This window comes from Uloborus diversus, chromosome 1 (assembly GCF_026930045.1).
Source record: "Uloborus diversus isolate 005 chromosome 1, Udiv.v.3.1, whole genome shotgun sequence".
Classification (NCBI taxonomy): Eukaryota; Metazoa; Arthropoda; class Arachnida; order Araneae; family Uloboridae; genus Uloborus; species Uloborus diversus.
The window spans coordinates 40631247-40649999 of NC_072731.1; the positions used below are offsets into that span (position 1 = coordinate 40631247).

At 33.8% G+C, this 18753-nt stretch overlaps 1 protein-coding gene across 1 annotated transcript in view; it reads right to left on the minus strand.

The window, feature by feature from the left end:
- Nucleotides 1-18753, minus strand: part of LOC129234378 (neurotrimin-like) — an 86462-nt gene that overhangs the window by 9536 nt on the left and 58173 nt on the right. The window lies entirely within an intron of this gene.

Genomic DNA, 18753 nt, shown 5'->3' on the forward strand with positions numbered 1-18753 from the left:
CAAGTAAATAATTCTTAGCAAAGTAAGCAGAGAGTTATGATTACTTCATGATTATTATATATTTTTAATAGTTATTAATGGCACAGTTTAAACTATTTAAGATAAAACGTTTTAATTGCCAAATCTTTTAATAAGAATAAAAAATTTTGCTTACATCTATATTGGTTTACGTTAAAGAAGTTTGAAACATTCTCTATAATTTAAGTAACTGTTACGTTAAATACAACTTCATAGATAAACTTAACAAATATGTACGTCAAAACTTTCTGTACAAAGATCAGAAAGGTTTACTTTACACACGTGATTTTACTACTTTAAAGTAATTGGATAACTTCTTGGATATACTGAGACATAAATTGGATTACTCATGTTATTCATAAAATGTTTTGTCATGTTTCTGCAATATACGAAGAAAGTCAAGCAACAAGTAGAGAAAGCATTTTAAACAATGCAATATAAACAGCATAAGATATTAGAAACTCGAAATTTAATCAGTTTACATTTCAAACTCCAGATACAAAAATTGATATTGTTATGGTTAAATTGGAAGCAAAAAAACCCATTCAATTATAAGGGTCTTTTTTATTCTTAGGATAAAACATTTTATACGTTTCATTTAACTGACTTGTAGGCGTATCAAATATGTACAAGGATCTCTCCTACAAAATTTACTTTACACTAAAAGATAAGTTTTTGAAACTTTTGCAAAAGATTGACCAACGTTTCTGTTTCTAAAGAAATATTTTTGGAAAGTATTCTTTCAAAAATGCGATGAGAAGAAGTTTTTAAAAACTAGTCCGTATATTTCGCTCAAGAATTTCTAAAGAAAGAAGATATTGGAACCCAAAAGCAACAAAGTCTAGCACATTATCACGTTAACGCTCTGAAAAGAAAAATAAAGTACATCGTGAAATATTGGACTCCTACGAAAATAAAAATCTTGTCTTGACAAATAATAACTTTACTGCGTTGACACTTTGTAATAAGAAAAGTAACTAAGAAGGCTTGAGAACAGCAAAATAGGCGGGGATTTTCGCTCAAGCTGCTCGTAATGGAAAACATTTTTTTATCATTTTCTGAAATGTTATGTGCGCTGGAATGTCACCAGGAACGTAATAATGGATTTCATTTTTTATAAATGATCTTATTTGTATAACCAAGTGAAATAAAAACAAATGGAGCGTGTTATGTTTTAATAACAATTCTACTGTCGCATAATATTATAAAAGCTAGTCTAGTAAAACTACTGAAAAAAAAGTATTATTATTATTACTCACTTTTTTCCTGTCATATAAATGTTTTTGAGTTTTAATTTCATGCGTATAAGTGTATAAATATAAATTTGACGGCATTTTTCTTCCGTTTCCATGGCTCTTTAAGATTTTAAGTTTTTGAAATAATAATTATACTTATAGCATATATATATATATATATGTGTGTGTGTGTGTGTGTGTGTGTGTGTGTGTGTGTGTATAAAGAAAACACTGATTTAAGCCGTCTGTAAGCTGTTAACAACTTATAGAAAAAAAAAGCGCTGACAATATAACAAAAAATAACGTGTGCAAAATTTGAACTAGATCGGTCAATAATAACACATGCCCCTAGGCCGTTGAACTTTAACACTTTTGATAATTTTCCCACAAATCTTCGAGTTTTTACTTCAGACCCCGTACATCGTTTCTCCTATGTTTGCAAAATATTTTTAGTGAGGTAGCACTAAAATTAATCTTTTTAATTACTTTATATCATCTAAAGATTTTTCGTTGAATAAGAATAAAATAATGCTTTAGAAACGTTCCTTAATCCTACGCTTTTCTCAATGTATCTCGACAGTGTGTTTTTTTTTTTCCGATAGTCTTGGACGGTCTGTAAAATCAATTGTTTTTGTGACTCATAATTTGGTAAATTAGTTGTGAAATTCTTCGATTAATAATGCTCCTCTTCCAATTGTATCATTCACAATTTTCAGTATTTTAACGATATCTCTTCCCCTTAAATAGCTTCCTTCATTTTGCGGTGAATCAGGATCAAATAGGAAATAAACTTTTAGTATTTGTAACTTATCAAACAGTTTTATTGATTAGTAATTGATTCTATAAAGAGGAAGATCTTTACTAAGAAAGTATTCCAAATCATCTAATGTTATCCGAAATTTTTTAAACAGTCATCAGACACGTCTTCCTTATCACAAGCATTTTTTGGACTATTCTTTTCCGACCTTCAAAGTTAATTCCTTCATCCAATACTGACAAAGCTACTAGTTTATCCCTTAAATACCATAAGTTATTTATGAATTTTCCAATCAATGCTTCTGTTGCATGTTTGTCGTCATTTTGTACGCTGCTAGTTTTTCAGACATATTATATTATTCAAAGGAACCTCGATTGGGTTGCTGCAAAAAACCATATCTTCATACAGCATTTAAATGTAAAACAGCTTTGTAAAACAGTATTGAAGGGCTTTCTTTTCGTGTAAGTTCAATTTGAATTGTTTCCCAAATACAAAAATTTTCAAACAAAAATTCCTTTTGCCACCCATGTGGCTCAGGGATAAGCTCCAGGTTGCCGAAAACATATCCTTGTAGGAGGAAATTCACCAGGAAATACTATTACAAGTTATGAGAATTCTCTGTAATCTTTCTCAATTCCGCTTTTTACTAACAATAACATGTCATCAACTTCGTCTTTTAGAATTTAAGTTCTATGTGTACTTGATTGAAATGTTATCAGTTCTGAATGATGGAGATTTTTTTTACAAAATTTTGAAACGCTTAAATAATTGAACATCTGATCTAGAACTAAGAAAGGCAAGAACTTCTTTAACGACACACTCTGCAGTACGATTTCAAGTGCATGATAATGGCAATCCAAATGTAATTTATCAACGTTCAGTTTTCGCTCTAAAAAATTGCATGCACAATTTATACGGTTGGTATTGCAAGTCGTCGTTGTATCAAACACTACAGTAGGAACAGTTAGTAATAAAGAGCTATCATCCATGATATCATATACAACTGAAGGAATATCTAAGGTATTCCGAGTAACTGTTCAATATTAGGACCTGAAGCTATTACGGTAATCTTGTCGGTGTTCTTTTTCCGGTTACATCTAGGTGTAGCTTTGTATCCCAGTGAATAACTACAAAATCTTAACTTAAATTCATGAAGTTTAATTGTCATTCATGAAAATCTCTCGAAGATTTTCTTTTGCTCTCTTAAGGAATGTACGATTGATCACTAGGTCATTTGGATTTAAATCTACTGCATCTACGTAGGATGTAAATAAATGAACAGCATCTTTATCCCTAATATGGCATTTGTCTAACAGTGATTAAAGACGAGCAGATATCAATAGTTGTCAAGCTTTTTTGCATTGTGGTAGACCAGCTGTAGAAAACAAAAGTTCAACAGGTTATGATAGATACCCATTTCGGTTTCTAAATCTTGTAAATCACAAGAATTTGATGATAATAAAGGACTATGTAATTAATTTAAAGTATGGATTTCTACATTGTTCCGATCTGATTTTTTTTATTTATATTTTAGCTATGGAAAATACAGTATATTTTTATGTTAGGAGTAATCGATAATTTTTCAAAATTTATATTTTAAAAATTAAAAATTGCATAAGCATTTAGGTATGTTTATAACTAAAGAACAACAAATCAAAATATAATTGCAATTACTTATATTTATAGCATTGAAACCTTACGACTCTATTTGACACATCTATTACATACACAGGGAATTTTGTAAATCAACACCCCCAAAGCCTGGTGGAGGCAATTGTTGTTGTAAAGGATAGTTCATTAATGACCTGGGCCATTCATTAATGGCCTATAGAATCTCTTGTGTCCATCTTGATGGGTGAAACGCCCCCTGCCGCTTGGTTGCGGAACAAGCGCAGAAGAGCGGTACGCTTGACACAAGGCCATTGGTGTACATTTTGTTCTCTGTAACATGTTAAATTTTACAGAATGAAAGTGAGAGAATGGTCGGTCTGGAAGTAGCAGCACCTATTGAGGTTCAAAATTACTTTAAATATAAAATTTATAGAATATTTTTACATAAAAATGAGAAAATTCACAATATTTTCTTTGAAAATCAAAAAAGGAGGCCCTAGGGGCACGTGTTAATATTCATGGATTGACTTAAAAAGTTTGCAAGGATCATTTATTTGTGCAATGGAGCAAATTGAGGGGGCGTCACGTAAAATATCTGCAACTTCAAAAATAAGAACACCCCTCCACAAGAAACTGTTAAAAGCAGTGACAACCGGTGGTCAGGACTAGATGGTGCCATTTTATAATGTTACGAAAAGGCTTTGAAGAGATGATGGAACCATAGTTGCATGGAGAGACTTTTTGATAGTTTATCCACTATAATCTCCGTAGCTTCCGTCTCAGCGGTCTTCACTCCGCAGCCGCCACTTGTATTATTATTTTTTTAATATTTCCCCTTCTTGTGGTTTGCTTATACTTAAAGAGATAGATCCCGGAAGCTAAAGACCTACGTCACTGTAACGAAGCACCATTTTTTCTGAATCAACACATCACATTAGGTTCGCTATTATTTGAGCTTCTTCACGCTGGCTTTTGCAAGAAACAGATAGCAAAAGCTGCATCAAAAACTAAGCATCATTTAGTCATTCCATGTTAAGTGACTTCGTCGTCTTCACCCGACCATTTCCGATTTGAACAAAATTTTATAGAGGGGCAGACATGCTTTTGAAATTAACCTATATTAAATTTTACCTTCCAGGACCCAAATCCTGGTGATCTAGCGTCAATAAAAGAAGGCTTCAAAATGCCTGAACAGGTTTTGTCATGTGCCTCATAGTAGGCCAATTTGGGTAGCGCCCGTTTTTTTTCCTTTATGGATATCCTATATTCTTATGATTTGTGTCTTGCAAGCTGAAAATTTGTATAGGTTAGTTTCAATGGCATGTCTGCACCTCTTCAAAATGTATTCCAAATCGGAGATGGTTGGATGGGGACCACCAGGTCATGTGTCATGAAAGGAATTTATGTCTTTTAGTTTTTGCAACAATTTTACGCCCCTTTGATACATGTTTAATTACAAACCAGTGCAATTCAGCTTTAATAACAAACCGTTCATACCTGCTGTAGTGGGCTTAAGTAGACTTTTATGCTATGTCGTAGGTCGGGCACTCATAGGCCCTTGCACTACTACCTCATAGTAACAACGAATAGTATGAATCCTAAGTCTAAGCTACATTTTGAAAAACGTTTTTGTCAAGCCTGTAAGTCATTTTGTAGTGGCTATATATTCCGTATTTGAAGTCGCTGTAAATATAGAGTTGCATTTGTCTTTCGTGCGGCATATCACCAATCCCCAGAAGTCTGACGAGAACTTCAACTAATGGAAGCAAAACATGGTCTTGCCTTTTAAACGCATCATCATAGCTTAATCAGTTGACACAATCACTGAATTGTGAAGGATAACAGCTTGTAACGCTGTCAGGTTAGGTTTGCCCTAACTATAAAGGTCGGCAAATTATGAATACCACCAGGATAACGCTACGATTTTGGACCTATTTCTACTTAATGAGGAGGGGGGGGCAAAAACAGCGTATAAATAACTCTTTGGATCTAAATGTAGGCTCATTTAGATTTTTCCAAAATAGCAAGCATCTAATTTATGAATACAATCGAACTCGCTTAATGGATTAGTCAATTTGCCGCGAAAAACTATTCCAATAAGCGTGATACTCCATAATCTGTAATCAAAATAACAAAGAACAACGGTTTGGTGCATGAAAAATAAATTACAATAAGCGAACCATTCTTTTAACCGATTTTCTAATAAGCGGGCTTGACTGCATAATTAATTTCCTGAAATACAAAAAGGGAAAAAATATATATGAATGTTGTTTTCTTTTTTATTTTAACAGCGAAGCTTTTTTTCTGGAGCTATTTTCCATAACTTGAAGTCCCAAGGGACTGCCTTAAACCTTCAAGTAATCGGTAGTTTGAGTTATCGGAAGTTTTCTTCTTAGCCTTCACAAGAATAATTTTCTTTTTTTTTTCCCCAGAAATATTGCATAATAGATAGATTATATCATCTACAAATTGGATAAAATTAATTATTAGTATTACATGAAAATGTCCTTACGAAGAATACATTTTATTAAAATACAAGGAAAAAGGAAATTGTTTTTGACTTGTTACATTTTCGCTTTAAATCGCATCTTAAAATTTATGAAGTTGGTAACAATAAAATCACACTTTCAGAATTTTCCAAGAACTGCAAAAATTTTTTTGCAAAATCTGGTGCTTGCTGATTGGTTGGAGGTGGTGAAGGTTCTTCTTCACAATCTACACATGCAGCCTCCCCATCAACTTTTTACCTAGCACTTCATTGTAGAGCAATAATACAAAGAATGCAAATGCAGTAACATTTTCCTGAATATTCCAAAATGATATCATTTTAGGCCAGACCACATCAACAAATATTTAAAAAAATTCTTATTCGTCGGTCAATTTAGCTTCAATATTATTGATAGTTATAAAACTTCCGCTCATAAAGCATTTTTTAAATCAGGTTTCTATAGTAGGCCCAACTTTTCCCCTTAACTTCAGTTCACATTGCTTTTTAACGCGATTTTGTCCTAAAACCATGATTATGTGAGATCTCCAGAGAATAAAAGCAGCTTTTTCCAATGTTGGTCAACATTTTAAATTTTTTTAGGATTATCTAGGTGCTACTCAATGAAATTTTAGATCTTCAGTCACGGCAAAAAGTTGCTTAATTAGCTACTTTCCATGCAAACATGCAGAACACTCTAGTAAATAAATTATCCTCCTCATACAAACTGATATGTAAAGGAAGGTGTGAAAGGAAAAATAAACAATTTTTATTCTTTTTTGGCCATTTTTTTCATTAAATAAAACAAAACTTTCGTAAAAGAGCTCTACTTAAAAGAATTACATTCGAGATATAGAGACAACGCTAAATTATTTTGGGACCGACATTGAAAAGTTCGAAATAAAGGAATGGTAAAGTCGACTGTAATTGATCATTTTGCCTTTTCTTTATAAAATGTATTATAGTTGTCATTGAACGGGGCCAGATCGTTTGAATTGTTTATATATATATATATATATATATATATATATATATATATATATATATATATGCGCATGACTACATGAAGGACTCATTGGATTGAATAAAATTAAATGCACATATTGCTCATAGTGCTACAAATAAACGATCAAAATTATGGATCAATGAAATGGAAATATCTAGCGTAAATTGATATCGAATGTAACTACCCGCCGAGCTATGCGAGCCTGCACACGTTTTGGCATCGAATCATCGAGGAGCTGAATTTTATGATTGGGAATAGCATCCCATATGGCTTTAATCAGAAGAAAAAATTTACCAGTACCAACTGCCGGACGAGACATATGGGCGAGTCTCCGACCAATGCAATCTGAGACATGATTTACGGGCGTCATATCAGGAAAACGGTTAGACGAAGGAAGTAGCGCCTCCTGTCATGCACCGAAGAAAACTTGTACGTTATGTGCGACATGTGGACTTGCATTGTCTTGCTGAAACACTGCACCAGAAATGCTCTAAAGAAAAGGTAGTACATCTGGCGTCACAGCGTCCCTGAAGTAGCGCTTGTTATTGAGGTTACCTGTAATTCGGACCAGATGGGACTGCCCTTGATATTCAATAGTGCTCCAGACCATGACACCTGGCGTTTTGCCAGTGTAATGTCAGATTACACACTCTGGGAGGTAACGTTTGCATGTGTAACGTCTGAAGCGTAAACATTCATTGTTATACTGCAGATTAAATCTGGACTCATCCGAGGAGACAACCTGTTGCTAGTTTGCACGCCATTGCTTGAGTGGTTCGCTCATTGAAGACGGAAAAGAAAATCCTGTATAGGAGAATTCTTGCATGCAGCCAATGGCGCAGTTGTCGACGAACTGTCGATTCAGCAAGTGTGACACCTGTATCCAAACTCCAACGTTCTTCTATTGTATAGCGTACAAAAGAACGCTATTAGATCCATCACAGCTAGGCGGATGAGGTGTCGATAATGTCGTGGCGTCGTTCGTTTGCGTGAGCTGGTGGGAGTCCTTCGGCCTATTCATCGTCATCTGTCAATCTTTTACAAATATGCATCACAGTTGAGGCATAACGCCACATACGGACACTGATTTCTACATGCGTAAGTTCCCCTCACGCATCCAAATCATACAGCCTCATTCGAACTCCGTTACTATTTCTTATGATGTTCTGCGTTTTGAACGAGGCACATAGAGTACTAGAAAAAAATCTACCATCGGCAGATAATCATACAATGATTCCGAAAAAAACCTTTACAGCCCTGTATACAGGGTGAGTTCGATCGAATCTGCCATACGAAATGGGGTGATAGAAGAGCCCAAGTGGGATATAGAACCGCCCATTATCGTGTCAAATCCTTAACCGAAACCAAGTTATGGTAGATATAAGGAAAATGAGTAAAAAAACAAAATTCTGAGAAAACGACCAATTTCTGAAATTCTTGTAGGACTTACAAGGGAAATAAGTAAATAATTGGAAAGAGCAGATTAAATCCTACAAAACGACACCTTTTCCATCGAAATAGCCGCATTTTACAGCGAGCTACAAGCTTTGAAACGTTGGACACACTCAGAATTGAAATGGCGCCAAAGTTTTCAATCGACATTTTCAAGAACAACCGTTTGAGCTACAATCGGTCAAATATACCAAAAACTGGCCCATTTCACAAGCTTTCCGATCATACAACAACAAATCATATTGGGCTTTAAGTTCAGCAGAAATTTAGGCTTTTTTTTTGAAACTGTAAAAATCTACATTCGTTGAAAAAGGAAAACCAGCAAAGAGTCCCCTTTTTCTGTTTTAAACTTTCAGTTTCACGTTAGCATGTTGGTTTCTTTGTTCAAGAAAATGATATTTTTGTATCGAAATAATAATTTTTACATTTTATTAAGTGAAAAAACCCAAGAGATAACAATAAGTAGAAATAAAAAAGCATCACTTTCCCATGCTTTCAACAAAGGAGAAATCATTAATAAAAAAGTTACACTAACATCAATGAGTACGTTTGATCAATCTTCAAAATTTACAATAGATGCTGAAATTGCTCGCCGCCACACCTGATGCATGCTTTCGCCGTTTTGAGAACTGAAACAACCGTTGCTCCTAATGAAATTTCATCTCTTAGTTTTACTACGGCTCCATCAAACCGGGTTGCGCAGTTCCTGCAAACTGGTTACTTCTGTTTTGTATACTTCTTCTTAGATCCCCTAAAGGAGTTCACTGGTGTCAGGTCTGGCGATATAGGTGGCTAAGGAATGGGATCCGTAAGACCAATACATTGGAATACTATTCAGTTTGAAACTTCTGAACGGCATTTGAAAATGAGCAGAGTTACCACCGTGTTGAAAAATGATTTCCACTCTCTCCGAATCAGGAATAGCATCCAGTAAGCCAGGCAAATGATGTTCCATGAACTCTAAATATGTGCTTCCTGCATTAAAACACCTTGAAACCAGTAATGTTCCCATCATTTTTTCTGAGGGTATACTCCCACTAATCCATTACGCACAATAAGTATATGTGATCATATAGTATGTCATAATATGAAAATTTAAGAAGCTTGAGGGTATACGCTATGTGTCTAAAAAAGTTTGAGAGTATACGGCGTATATGAAGTATACCCTATGGGAATACCACTGCTTAAAACATATGCAGACCCATCAAATAATCGCTGGTTACGACCAGTCAAACATTTAAATTAAATCGAGTTTGGAACTTGGGGTAAAAAATGGATTTTGTTCAGCAGACTGATGCCAGTTATGCAAAATTATCATGCCCATATTAGAGTTCAGTGAACATCATTTACCTGGCCTACGTGATACTATTCCTGTTCCAGAGAGAGAGAGAGAAAGTCATTTTCCAACACGATTGAGACCCAGCACATTCCTGAAATGCCGTTCGGGAATTTCAAACTGAAGAGTGTCCCAAATGGATTGGTCGTACGGGTTCCATTTCTTGGCCACCAAGATCGCCAGACCTGACGCCAGTGGACTTCTTTGTTTGGTTATTCTTAAAACAAGAAGTTTACAAAGCAGAAGTAGCCAGTTTGCAAGAATTGAGCGACCAGCTTGAGGAAGCAGTAGTGAAACTAAGAAATGAAATTTCACAAAGAGTAACGGTTGTTTCCGTTCGCAGAAGGGCAAGAGCGCGTATCAGGTGTGGCGACGACCAATTTCAGCAGCTTTTGTAGATTTTGGAGATTGATTAAATGTGCTCATTGATGTTAGGGTAACTTTTTTAATATTGTTTTTTCCATTGTGAAAAGCAAGGGAGAGTAATTTCTACTTATTGTTATCTCTTGTTGTGTTTTTCACTTAATAAAAATGCTAAAATTATTATTTTCGTATAAAACTATCATTTTTTTAAACAAAGAAAGCAGCAAGCTTCGTGAAACAAAAAATTTAAAACACAACAGGAGCGACTCTTCGCTGGTTTTCCTTTTTCAACGAATGCAAATTTTTACACTGCTTTAAACAAAAGCCCGAATTTCTGCTGAACTTGAACATCAAAATAATTTTTTGTTGTATCATCTGAAAGCTAGTAAAATGGGACAGTTTTTGGTAGATTTGACCGATTGTAGCTCATACGGTTGTTTTTGAAAATGTCGCTTGAAAACTTTGGCGCCATTTCAATTCTGAGTGTGTCAAACGTTTCAAAGCTTCTAGTTCGCTGTAAAATGCTACTATCTTGACGGGAAAAGTGTGATTTTGCAGGATTTAACCTGTTCTTTCGAAATGTGTACTTATGTTTCTTGTAAGTTTTACAGGAATCTCAGAAATCGGTCGTTTTCTCAGAATTTTGTTTTTTTTACTCATTTTCCTTATATCCACCATAACTCGGTTACGGTTAAGGATTGAACACGATAATGGGTGGTTCTATACTCCATTTGGGCTCTTCTATCACCCCCTTTCGTATGGCAGATTCGATCGAACTCACCCTGTATACAGAGATACCAAGTTACGCCGCAGTTCAGCGAACCGAACTTGGTTCACGCATGCACGACGTCTCTGTAATTCTAATATTTTGCATATCTTATCCTGCTACACATTTACCGTGAATTTCAGCTCATTTGCATAATTACTTCTTTGTGAGTATACACACACTCACACACACACACATATATATATATATATGTATATATATATATATATATATATATATATATATATATATATATATATATATATATATATATATATATATATATATATATATATATATATATATATATATATATATATATATATATATATATATATATATATATATATATATATATATATATATGAAATGTACACACAACTCATAGACTTATATTTACCTAGTTTGAAACTTTCTTAAATTAGCTAATGTCAGCGATTCATCTAGTCTTCTTCAAACACGAGAACGTGACATAGAACTTTATGTTTACTATCTTACCCGAATCTGGAAGTCATTTCAAACGCGTGACCGTGCATAATGATTGTTCCATGTCTTTCTTTGTATTCTGTTGATTAGAAACTCGGGCAAAAAGTCGTTTCCAGAAGTTTGTTTTACTTTACGATGCTTATCGACCGGGTTCTTGATTGAAAATCAAATCAGAAATGAAATCTTTCTAAAAGAGCAAAACAGAATTCTATCAAAAGAGTGGCACACACGGGCGCGAATGCATTTTTTATTATTTTAGTATATGTAAAAGTTTGATGTAAATTTAAAATATAATTTTCCGCAGTTAGTTTTATGTAATGAAACAATTTATTTATTTATTTATTTATTTTTTGCGTTTTCTGTCACAATTCTGCGTTTATTACATGCATTTTAAGTAAAACACTTAAACCAATAAACAGTTGTTAAATATGAAGACCAAATATTTTGACTATAAATGTAATTACATTTAGTATAAAAATTAGACGTATAACACTCCGTCAAAGTAAAACACCGAAAGATGACGATTAAACAGGGCATTTTTATGTGCTTTACAAATGCGTTCCTATAGTCTGTTAGCTACTAATTGTCAAGATGATTGCGTTATGTGGTTACTTATTTTTCTATTTTTTTAACATGTATTGGAAAAAAATATGTACTTAATAGTTAAGAATTTATATTTTGAATTACATGCTTTAAAGTTTTACGGCTTTAAAGCCACTTTATATTCACTGGAGACGGCTGCTTCTCAGCGTGGCAGTGGTAAAGTTCACATCTAGAATAGCATTATTTTCTGTAAAAACAAAAAAACAAAAAAAAATCTACCGTTTAAAAACTTTCAGTAAAATGATTCCGTCTATTAAAATGAACCCAACTGAACTTTTCCTGGCATATATTTGGTTTAACAAAGAGATGAAACCAAAATAATAATAATTGAAAAAAATACTTTTTCTGATATACAGGGTGTTCCGTTTTAATCTGCATGACCTCTATTTTCGCAACCGTTAGTCTTAGATGCATACTTCCACTTCCAAAAATGTTCAATATCAAATGCAGAGTTAAGGTATTGAAAGTTTGAAGGAAAAAAATGAGTCAAAAAATACAAAATTTAACTTTTTATAATGGCCCTAGGTCCTCTAACTTATATTTAGGGAAATAATCTCCATCGAAAGATATTTTTGACAAAATAATTTGACATTTCTGGGACCATAACTCAAGTAGATATTTGCGTTCAAAGTTTTAAGGGAACATCTAGAAAATGAGAATTACCGACCTTTCAGAAGAAAGACTGGTTATCGAAGTAAAAAAAAAAAAAAACAACTATTGATATTTTTCATTGCTATTCAAAAATAAATGCAAATGTTAAGCCATGATGCTCAAAAACACACAGTAGAACCTTAATCAATTTGAGGAACCAAACTCTATGCACACATATAATTTTGAACCATATTTAACTGCTTTCCCCCAAAAGGTGTTGTTGACGGCGAGTGTAAAGTGGTGTAAGTCACAAAACGTTGCGTTTCATATCTCATTGAATACTGGTCGTACTTCTGTGAACTTATTGTGTTTGAATGATTTTTCAATGGAGATTATTTCCCAGAACATAAGTTAGAGCACCTACAACCCGTGTAAAAATTTAAATTTTGTATTTTTGACTCATTATCATTTTTGCATCAAAATTAAGTACATAACCCCCATCTGATTTTGAACATTTTTGCAAGTGGAAGTATGCATCTAGGATTAACAGTTGGGAAAATAGAGGTCATACAGTTTAAAACGGAACACCCTGTATATTTGGATGTCAAATATACAGGATGTCAAATATACAGATGATGTTGGCCCTGTATATTTGGACTCAATGAAAAAAAAAAAAAAAAAAAAAAAAACCTGAGTAATACTCGAGCTTGACATCTTCAAACACCAATGCTGTGTCCGAGATTATCTCGGGCATGACAGTTAGAAATTTAATAAAGTTATAAAGGCTTAAATATATATATAAAAATAAAATATTAAAAGCGTAACGAATATTTTGATCTTGTATCAAGGGGTCCAGGACACAAAAATCGTCAAATTTCCTTTTTTTTTTCTTTTTATCATTTAAAAAACATTTCCACCTTTTCCTGGTTAAAAACGAAGTAAGAATCTTTTTTCTATCTTAATTAAAACGAAATTTATAATTATTTTTGTTGCGTGCATTTAACTCATATATTATATTTAACTTTGAAACTTCAAACGCGTTTTTCTCCATTGTGCAATTTTTCCCTATTTTTTTGGATTCAAACTCACATAAGTCTGGAACTGATAAAGATAATTTCATTCAGTTTACTTTAATTTTTATTCGTCGAATCTGGAAAAGAAAGAAAAACTTTGCTGCAAAAAAAGTATTATCGAATTTTCAAAATTTTTCTCAAATATTCTTTTTTATTCTTAAATTAATATTTTTTAATTAGCCGAATAAAAATTTTAGCTTAGATATTTGTGCAAATTTTTTTTGAAAAAAACTGAAAATTGGCCAAGAATATTTTGAGTTTTTGCGATTGAGAGCAACTTTACATTAAAAAAAATAATTAAATTTAAATAAAGCATTTTTTTAAAAGATTTAGGGTAACGGCACCTTTAACAGACATGCTTAAGACATCGCTCTTAGGTTAACTCAATTTTCTGAAACTTTAAATGTAATTACAGTTTCAAACACTTTTTCTCTCATGCAACAACATCTCATCTAACATTTGGCTGCTTCTGGATCCTCTGAATTAGTCAATTCTATTTTTCTTTGTTAAATTTCGAAGAAAATTCCGAACCCCAGTAACAGACACTGAAAAATCTGATGATACAAAGTAACAGACAGGCTAAAAGGATGAGTAACAGAGAGGGTGAGTAATAGACAAAATTCGATTTTTCTCATAACAATTTGAAAACGTTCTTTGTTTCTAGTACACATTCAAATGAACGATAATTGAGTACCTATCCAACTAGAAAATTTTCATTAAAAAAAAAAAATGAATTTTTTCTTTCTGAATTCAAGTTATGTTTTCCGCAATCACGAGCGTATGTGTGCGTATGTATGTAGGCGAGTGTGTCTTTGTGTAGGCGTGTGCGTGTGTATGTAGGCGAGTGTGTCTTTGTGTAGGCGTGTGCGTGTGTATGTAGGCGTGTGCGTGTGTATGTAGGCGAGTGTGTCTTTGTGTAGGCGTGTGCGTGTGTATGTAGGCGAGTGTGTCTTTGTGTAGGCGTGTGCGTGTGTATGTAGGCGAGTGTGTCTTTGTGTAGGCGTGTGCGTGTGTATGTAGGCGTTTGTGTGTGTATGTATGCACGCGCACGTTTGTGTGTGTGTGTGTGTATGTACGCGCGCGTTTGTGTGTGTGTGTGTGTATGTACGCGCGCGTTTGTGTGTGTGTGTGTAGGCGTGTGTGTGCGTACACGTGTGTGAGGGCGTGAATGTGTGCGCATATGTATGCGACAGTGTGTAGGAATTTATGCGTGTAGACATGCGTGTGTGTGTAGGTTATGAACGCAACCTGGAGACAGTTTTTGCAGGAGAAACAGCATCGGGAGGGGCCGGGTGACGGTGGTGCTGCAGAGGAAGGCGGGGGGGGGGGGGGAAATAAAATCATAGGAACGTCATTCAAAGGTCAAATGATAACAATAAGTAATTCAAGATTGCTCAACTGAATTCAGCCTTTGAGTTTTTAGCCATGGCTAAAATATATTGGCCAAAAATTCAAACTACGTCTTGCTTGCCATTTACCCTGAATCCGACTTTTCTAATCCCCAACCTCACTGAACTTAATGCTATCTGGGATTCTTACGTATTTATGGATCACTGTTGGTGGTAGAAGATGCCCAGCAGCGTTTGCAGTGAATGAAGCTGTGACACATTCTCTTTCATCATTGTTCACAACCTTGTATACATTTTTGTCACCTTTTATTGCAAGCACTCGGAATGCCTTTGGGTTGAGAAAAAAAAAAGTTTCGTCGCAATTAAAAATTCAATTTGGATTTTCTAAAGTGCCATGATGATTGTCTTTTAAATTGTCGTAAACGGTCTTGAACTAGTTGCCTAGGCTTTCTGTAATTACTTTTGAACGGGACAACTCCATGTCAGGTTTTCACTGATCCTATGAGCGACTGAAGATCCGTTTAGGAAACCCATTATACCATGATGTCCCAGGTCTTTCATCTGTAAAAAAATTATTTCACCCCAATTCTTTTAAGAGCAGCTACACACTGTCTAAAAATTCTTCTTTTAATATCGGAAACCCTGCTTTAGATGATGAGGCTATCCAGAGTATGAGTATTTTCTCCTCATTCTTTGAAAGCTCTAGGTCTGGACCAATCCTTCTTATGCTAGCATAAAACCTTTCACTTTGTTCAAAAGTGTAACTCGTGAGGCTCTATTATTTCTCGCTGAAGCTTCAAAACACTCATACCATTATTATTTACATCCAATAGGGCAATTTGCATTTGTTCTTCACTGTAAGAGAATTTCTGGCAAGGGAGGGGGGGGGCATCCTGAACTGAAAAAAAGATTTATTCACTATTCTGAGGTTCAAAAAAATATGGCAAGAGTAACAGATACCCTTTTGGACCATTAACATATACCCTGTCTGACACTAGTCACGGTTTTCAATTTCCAATTTTGAACCTGTAGGCACAATCACATCAATGAATAACCTCATCTGGAGCGAAAAAAAAAAGATAAAAATGAAAAAGGTTTCAAGGGCCAATAACAGACATAGGTATCTGTTACTAGAAAAGCGAGTTATCTAGGGATGAGTGACAGACATAGATAAAACTCACATTAGAAGTGATTGTACATGGAAAACGATGAGAAAACTTAAAAGAGCATATTTCAAACATTAAAAATACCTCTAGCATGCAGTCATGTCGACATTTTACAATGCAAAATGATGGTTGAAAACACCCATCTTCTTAAAGTTAACAGCTAGCTGCAGCATGAAGCGCCAGCTAACCTCGAGGTAGCTATTCATAAACTTCCACTACTACCTTGTAAATACATACTGACTCATGAAATTCACACTGATAAAACTAGATGACAGGACCGTATTCAATGGCCACAGCAACATCATTTTAACTCGCCTAAAATTCTTATTATTTTAATCCAAACTTATGACTGTCTGTTACGGGATCCTTCTCTGTTACTGGTGCCGTCACCCTATGTTGTGATTTTGCTTATGAAGTAGATGGTGAATCCTTGCAAAAAAAATCAAAACTCTAAATTGTTTTTGTTTTTTTTTCAAAATGTGTTCCGGACCCCCTTAAGTTAACATTTTTTTAAAAAAATATATTTAAAATCAATCATAAATATCATGTGAACTGTTTGAATATTTTTGATTATTCTTTTAAAATTCAAACTTTTAATTGAAACTTTTAAATACTTTTTTGTTCTCATTTATGCGTTGTGATGACGATGAAGTCTTGCTCTAGTGAACTTTTGTTATTCTGCATCAAAATATGATCGAATGGCCTTATTCGGCACATCTAAGTTACATACACATATTGATGCCATGAACACTTCGCGGTACCCCTCGCACCTTCCTACGGCACCCCAGGATGTCACGGCGCCCAGTTTGAGAACCCATGTAGTAGATAATTGAGACATTGCGGGCTCCTATGATGTCCTACGTCAACTCGTACCACAATTGGTGATCCCATACATGCTCTATTTGTGACAAAACAGGATATCGTGCATGCAAGAGAAGGTGATAATGTGAAATAGGAAGTGCGGTGTGTGACCAAGCATTGCCCAGTGGAAAAATCACTAACTTGCCAAAACAAAATATTAGAAAAAAATAGTATATATATATATATATATATATATATATATATATATATATATATATATATATATATATGTAATTAATTTTACATTGTTCTTATTATATAGTCAATCAAAATATTGTTGCATTAGAAGTTAAAAAAAAAAAAAATCTGCGTCTGAAACTGGAAAAACAGATTGGATATTTTTCTGCTAAATTAGTGTCTCGGAGAACAAAAATCAACTATAAACATGTCAAACGCATTCTGATTTTAGACTGCATTGTTGAGAAGAAAATATATCCAACGGTAAAAGATATACGGCAATTATAAAAACTAAAACTTTTCCATCCATTTATTTAAAAATATTTATTCTAGAAAACGAACTAAAAGACTCACAGTATTTTCAGTTTCTATTTTTAGGCATTCAAAAACAACCATAACGTTCGTTCTGTTTTCCCTACATTGTAAACAATTGTTATAAATAGTTATTTTCGTAACATTTGATTTTTATTTATTTTAGCAACTATTCCGAAGTTTCTAACCTAATGAAACATTATGTTTATCTTTCGTGTTCCAAACAATACGGTTGACTTAGTCAGTCTTCCTCAAATGCTAGTGCATACGCTTAAACACTCTGATTGCTTGATTTCCAAATTAACCAATTCTGGGAGCACTAGGAAACTCGTGATCTCGCATACTGATGATTTTATTGTATTAAACCGGAGCTGAACTTATTATAATATTCAACACCGGTTCAAGTTCATTCTGGATTTTCAGTTCAAAGAGTGATTTATGCTACCTTTACATTAATCTTTCTTTTACACATTTTATCAAACCCGTATATTTCTAAAACTAATGTGCTGAAATGTTTTTACGTAATGAAAATGGAACTAAAGTGCAAATATTCTGCTAACAATTAAAGTATGCAAAATAATGCATTCAAATAATTAAATAATAACAACTGTCTGTAATTTTACACTGGAATGGTCAGACCGGTGAGTTTGACAATAAAATGATTTTAAATTCGCTCGAAAATGTTTTGGTCTTGTTTGTTCATTTTGATGTGTTTTGGTATTGTTTAAAGATTGATAAACATCTTTCACCGAAAAATTCATTAATTTGTTTTATTTATTTTCTATGCAAATTTAGATTATACCTAAGTGGCCAAAAGCAGTCAAAATGATCGTGGGCTACTTTTGGTCATACTTTTGTTGGATAATTTCATACAAAACGCAGGAAGAGTATGATTCTAAATGTGTGACCTTCAGTTATTTTTTTTAGGCTATAATCGCTCGCGCAGATTTTTAGATTTTTTTTTCTTTGTTTTCCAACGGCGTAAATCAAATTTTTGACGTTAAATTTAAACTGAGTGCACGTGAAAGTTTTTTATTTATTTATTTTATTTATTTGTTTATTTATTTTTTTTGTTTTTTGAATACTTTTGTCTTTTTGAAAACTTT